This window comes from Phyllopteryx taeniolatus, chromosome 11 (genome assembly GCF_024500385.1).
Source record: "Phyllopteryx taeniolatus isolate TA_2022b chromosome 11, UOR_Ptae_1.2, whole genome shotgun sequence".
Taxonomy (NCBI): Eukaryota; Metazoa; Chordata; class Actinopteri; order Syngnathiformes; family Syngnathidae; genus Phyllopteryx; species Phyllopteryx taeniolatus.
In genome coordinates, this window is record NC_084512.1 from 17,233,344 (window position 1) to 17,239,494 (window position 6,151).

Sequence of the window (6,151 nt, forward strand, 5' to 3'; positions counted from 1 at the left end):
TAACAGAGCAGTCTGAAAACCAACTTGCGGGAACATGAAGATGGAGGCAAAAGGGTGGGTCGGATGGTGCGGGGCTTCATGTGTAATTAGGCTTAACTTATCTAAAGCAAAGAGTGATGCTTTCATTAAGAGTGACAACACGCTCAAGGGTGACTTCACCATATTGTCTTTCCATGACGCATCTCATGAGAAACGATGTGAGCGAGAGGTCTGATTCCCAACAAGTGGAGAAAATGTGAGCAATAAATCAACAAAAAAGATCTGACATGGCCAGAATGAGCATGTACAACTCTGCTCTCAAGAAGTAAAATCCTTACATGTTCACTTTGGGAATACTGTAGAGTTCTGCAAATAGAGGAGTGGGGTTTGCATGCTAAACTGCAGACAGGGAAGGCCTTTACATAACACATGCTCGGTATAATATTAAACAGTGATACCGGTGTATTTCAATTCATGCCAAGTGAAACTGGCGTTTAAAACAAAATAAAAAGAACTGGCAAAATGAGGCAAAATGGATGGAACTTAAACATGGACGCACACAACATAGCACAAGGAGATCTTTAATACTGAGCAAGGACTTGTTTACAATATGTGGTAAGACTCCACATATTAATACATCTGAAATATTGTTTAAGTGCTTCAGTGGTTTGGTCAACAAAAAGTATTCAAATGTATTCAGCAGTTAACTCTTTAATGTCCATGTATGAGCAATATCCTCTAGAAACTGTTCTAGTTACAGTGGAACCTCGGGTTACCAACTCAAGTCGTTCTGTGACCCAGTTTGTAACCCGAAACGTTCATAAGCCGAGGTAATGTTTCCCATTGAAATTAATGGAAATGCCATTAATCCGTTGAAGCCCCAAATCTAAGTTATACTTACCTTTTTATGTGGTTAAAAATAAATATGTGCAATATAGAAATACGTGAAAACACACCATTATAAAGAAATAAAACACTAAATAAACATGTGAAATGCTTATTGCTCATTAACTTGAAGTAAGTAGGGGGAAAAGGGGAGGAGGCCTACAACTCATCCATTGAAGAAGAATCTTCTTCCATAACAACACGGGGAAGTTCTGATTTAGGTGATTTTTTTTCTTTTGTCTGTTTCTTTTCTAATTAATTGGTTGATTTTAGCAGAACAAACCGATCCAGGGAAAATTGTCTTTTTCAACTCACCAAAAAAAAAACATCAGAAAGTGGGTAGTCACATTATCATTTAAAGGATTAATTGCTCTGCTGGGCAATTTGGACCACATTTCTTCTGATCATTTGGATCATTTTTTGATTGCCTCGCTTACACAATTTTCCTTCTCATAAAGATCATAACAACAACAAAGGTACAGTAGCCTACCTTACTTGCATTGCGTGACACACGGAGTCAATGAAGGTTACACAACAAGAAGAAACACAGCACAGATCTTTCCACTCATCTATGACAAGTGCTTCCTAAAACACGATGTTTAGCAGTTTCTCTTTTCTTAAGAGCGATTCTGACAGTTTAGTCCTTTGTTTATTGTACTTGTTTAGCAAAAGTTCAGTGGGCCGACAACGCACCTACTTCCTTGTTCATAAACAACATGGCTGCAGGTTGTATCTGTGATTGGATGAATGACAACATGCTTGGACAGATATTTTGAGATGACTGCGCTTACATTGGGCAGGACAGTGGTCGACTGGTTAGCACATCTGCCACACAGTTCTGAGAACCGGGGTTGACTTTTCTCCGGGCACTCCGGGTTTCCTCCCACATCCCACAAACATGCGTGGTAGGTTGATTGAAGACTCTAAATTGCCGTAAGTGCGAATGTGAGTGCAAATGGTTGTTTGTTTGTATGTGCCCTGCGATTGGCTGGCAACCAGTTCAGGGTGTACCCCGCCTCTCGCCCGAAGATAGCTCCAATAGGCTCTAGCCCGCCCACGACCTTTGTGAGGATAAGCGGTACAGAAAATGGATGGATGTGCCTACATTGACCATTTGTTGTTTTAAGTATAGAGATGTGACAATTCAATAAATAACAAACTGTAGATAGTATTTTTGACAAAAATAACATTATTTTCGGACTTCTTTTACCACGGCAATCAAAAACGGGGCCGCTATTATAGTTGTGATTGGATGATCGAGGATGCGGAGGCAGAATTTCTGCCTGACATGCGCAACAGTTTTCTGCCTTCCTTGGCAGAGCTGACATTTATGGTAGTTTTCAGCTAACAGCAATACATTATGCATGGAGTCAGCAATGGTTATGTAGTGCAAGAAGCAGCAAAACTAAGATCTTTCTGTTCGTCGATACTAACTCGAAATTAGTACGTAAGTAGAGATAATTTTTCTTTAAAGATTTGGGGCGTAACCTGAATTGTTCGTAAAACAACTGTAGTATGCGTTTTTTTTTCTTTTTTTTCTGATGGGAACATAATGGATGGATAAATGATATAATGACTGAAATGAAGGACTCATATTTTGATGTATTGCGTTGTAGTTTAGTGAATTAAACTCTACGGACTGTCTGTTTGCCTTTGGAGTCATTTTATCTCCTACATGACAGGCAAAGATCAACATGAACACCCGATCATGTGCTCGCATCAGTTCATCTCATCTAAACTCCGACTGTTAGTGCACACATCCTCCCCTTGGTCTTTTTGTTGATCCTGCCATGTTACACCAGAATCCATCCATCTATCCATCCATTTTCTAAGCCGCTTCTCCTCACTAGGGTCGCGGGCGTGCTGGAGCCTATCCCAGCTATCATCAGGCAGGAGGCGGGGTACACCCTGAACTGGTTGCCAGCCAATCGCAGGGAACAAACAAACAAACAACCATTCACACTCAAATTCACACCTACAGGCAATGTAGAGTTGCCCGGAAAAAACCCATGCAGGCACGGGGAGAACATGCAAACTCCACACAGGTGGGGCCGGGGATTGAACCCTGGTCCTCAGAACTGTGAGGCAGATGCAATCCAGAATCATTTAATTGTATTTCGACCAGCAGTATGACCCAGATTGTGAATTCACAGCGTTCTTTCTTGAGGAAACAGTTTGGTCATTTACATCATGAAGATGTATTTGCGAGATAGTAAAGCTTGCAATTAGAGTGACCATTTCCTTTTATTTGACGGCCGAGTGAACGCCTTTGCTGTCATGAGTGTTGATAACAGAAAGAAGAGCAAGAGAGTGAGAGAGAGGTGGTGGGCCTCTATCTGGTCCATAAGCTATCTAATGGTGCAGGTCACCACAAGCACCTGTAGCCACACTCTTAACAAACCCACTCTGAGGCTCCACATGCATTTCCCCTCAGTATTAGTATTTTTCCACACCAATTCTGTCAATGTGAAAAGAATGCACGTGTTGTCAAATGCAAACCCAAGCAACAGGTGGCAATAGAAAAAACTGGAAATGTCCAGTCAGACTGCAGAAGAAAGTATATTCCAGACATGACACAATGGCAACGACACTAATTTATACCTGTAGAATACTGGTGAAGTAGCAATATTATAAAAAACTAATTTCAAAATAAAAGATACACTTTTTGAGGAAGCTAATGGAACATGCAGTGACATCATACAAAGAAGACAAGCCTAAAACAAATGCCGATTACATTCTGGTAATGCCACTTCAGTCAATCAGAAGCCAGAAGAAAGTCATTTCCTGGAAAAGGCACAAATGACAAGAATATTGTATAATTTAGGAGAAAGGGAATTATACATCTGGACTGATAGTGAAATATTGCTCCTCCTCAATGAATAATAATAATAATTCATTTTATTTATAGGGTCCTTGAGGACACCCAAGGTCACCGTACAAACATAGTTATAAGAGATGAAGCAGAACAATAAAGATAACAGACCATAAAACCACTTAAAATGGCAAATGATATGGGAAACGTTAAAGTGAATAGGCAGTCGGGAATAGGTGTGTCTTGAGTTTGGATTTGAAGAGGGTTAATGAGTCTGTGTTTCGGAGGTCAGGTGGTAGTTAGCTCCGGTCGGCAGAGCGGCTGAAGGCTCTGTCCCCTACGCTGGATAGACAGGCAGACGGGAAAGTGAGGTGGAGGGAGGACGAAGACCTGATAGAGCGAAAGGGTATGGCATTGTGAAGGATGTCTGAAAGATATGACGGGGTGAGGTTATTGAGGGCCTTGAAGGTGCAGATCAGTATTTTATATTGGATGCAGTATTAGACAGGGAGGCAGTGGAATTGTTGTAGGGCTGGATGTGGTGAGTGAATGGGGTCCTTGGGATACTACGGGAGGCAGAGTTCTGAAGAAACTTTAGATTTTGCAGTGACTTGTGGTAGCGACCATATAGAAGGTAGGAGCAATAATCCAGGCGGGAAGTGACGAGGCTATTAACAAGGACAGGAGCAATGTGGGGGGTGAGGGACGGACAGAGACGATTGATGTTTCATAAGTGAAAGTATACGGACCGGGTGATGATGTTTATGTGTGCTTGTAAGGAAAGTGTGCTGTTGAGGATGACACCCAGACTCTTAACCTGAGGGGAAGGGGGAAATAAAGGAATTATCAAGTATAATGGAAAACTGTCAATTTTGGCTAGTGTGGACTTGGTACCTATGAGTTGGATTTCAGTTTTGTCCCTGTTGAGTTGTAGAAAATTGGATGAGAGCTACTGTTTGAGTTTAGAGAAGTCAGTAAGTGAGGAAGGAGGAAGGGTGGCAGTGTTTTTGGTGGAGACGTAAAGCTGGGTGTCATCTGTGTGAAAGTGTAGGTTGAATCTACAGAAAATATAGCCAAGAGGTAGGATGTATGTGATAAAGATGAGGGGGGCCAAGACTGAGCCCTGGGGCACACTAGAGGAAATGGGGGATTGATGGGATTTGAATGATTTCATTTGAACAAAGGGAGGGGTATGTGTGTGTGTAATGCCATTGTGGTCTGGTCTGCTCAGGAGTATGGTGTGGGAAATGATATCAAAAGCTGCAGTCAGATCAAGGAGGATGAGAATGGTGAGTTGGACGGAGTCAGCTACCAGGAGGAGGTCGTTGTTGCTCTTGATGAGTGCTGTTTCAGTGCTATGGAAGGGGTGCAAACTGGAATCGTTCATAGAGAATATTGGTGGTGAGATGGAAGTAGAGCTGGGAAGCGACGGTCTTTTCCATGATTTTTGAAAGGAATGGGAATTTGGAGATGGGACGAAGGATACGGAAATTATTTTGGTCTGAAATGGCATTTTTCAGTATCAGGCTCATGGCTGCAGTTTTGAATAAATGAAAGCCTGACTAAAACAAAAATTTCAAAATATTACTTAGAAAAGCAACATTTAAAAAAGGGGGCTGAAGATGGAACACATTGTTACTTTACAGAAAGGAGACAAGCCGAAAACACAAATGCTGATAAGTTCGATCTTGTAATGACACTTTAGGCAATCATAAACCTGCTGAAAGTCATACAAAAACAACGGATGCATTCAGGATAATAATACACAATGAAGTGGAATTACTCCTGAATGAATAAATAAATAAATAAATACATACATACATCTTCCATTCCACTTATCCTCACTAGGGTCGCAGGCGTGCTGGAGCCTATCCCAGCTATTTTCGGGCGAGAGGTGGGGTACACCCTGAACTGGTCGCCAGCCAATCGCAAGGCACATGTAAACAAACAACCATCCGCACTCCCATTCACACCTACGGGCAATTTAGAGTCTTCAACGAACCTAACCCGCATGTTTTTAGGATGTGGGAGGAAACCGTAGTTACCAGAGAAAACCCACGCAGGCACAGGGAGAACAAGCAAACTCCACACAGGCGGGCCCGGGATTTGAACCCCGGTCCTCAGAACTGTGAGGTGCATGTGCTAACAATTAGTCCACCGTGCCACCAATGAATAAATAAAATAAAATAAAACTAAATGACAGAGAAGTGAATACAGTGGGAAATTATGCAAAGGTGACAAGCTAAAAAATGCTGTCAACTGAGTTATGGAAAGTCTCGCACTTGACAAAAAAGTTCTGTTTTCATGAACATACAATGCATTTTACTTGTACTGTAAAATAAATGGCAATATATACTTGCTCGGGCATTCAGCATTTTTTTCATGTGTGTGCATGTGAGAGGCCTTTGTTGTCAGACTCTTTGCACTAATGAAGTGAGCAGATTTGTAATGTGTGCAGCAATGTGTTACATTGCG

At 41.7% G+C, this 6,151-nt stretch overlaps 1 protein-coding gene across 4 annotated transcripts in view; it reads right to left on the reverse strand.

The window, feature by feature from the left end:
• Positions 1 to 6,151, reverse strand: part of LOC133485612 (golgin subfamily A member 7B-like) — a 238,568-nt gene that overhangs the window by 41,521 nt on the left and 190,896 nt on the right. The gene's annotated exons all lie outside the window — the stretch shown is intronic.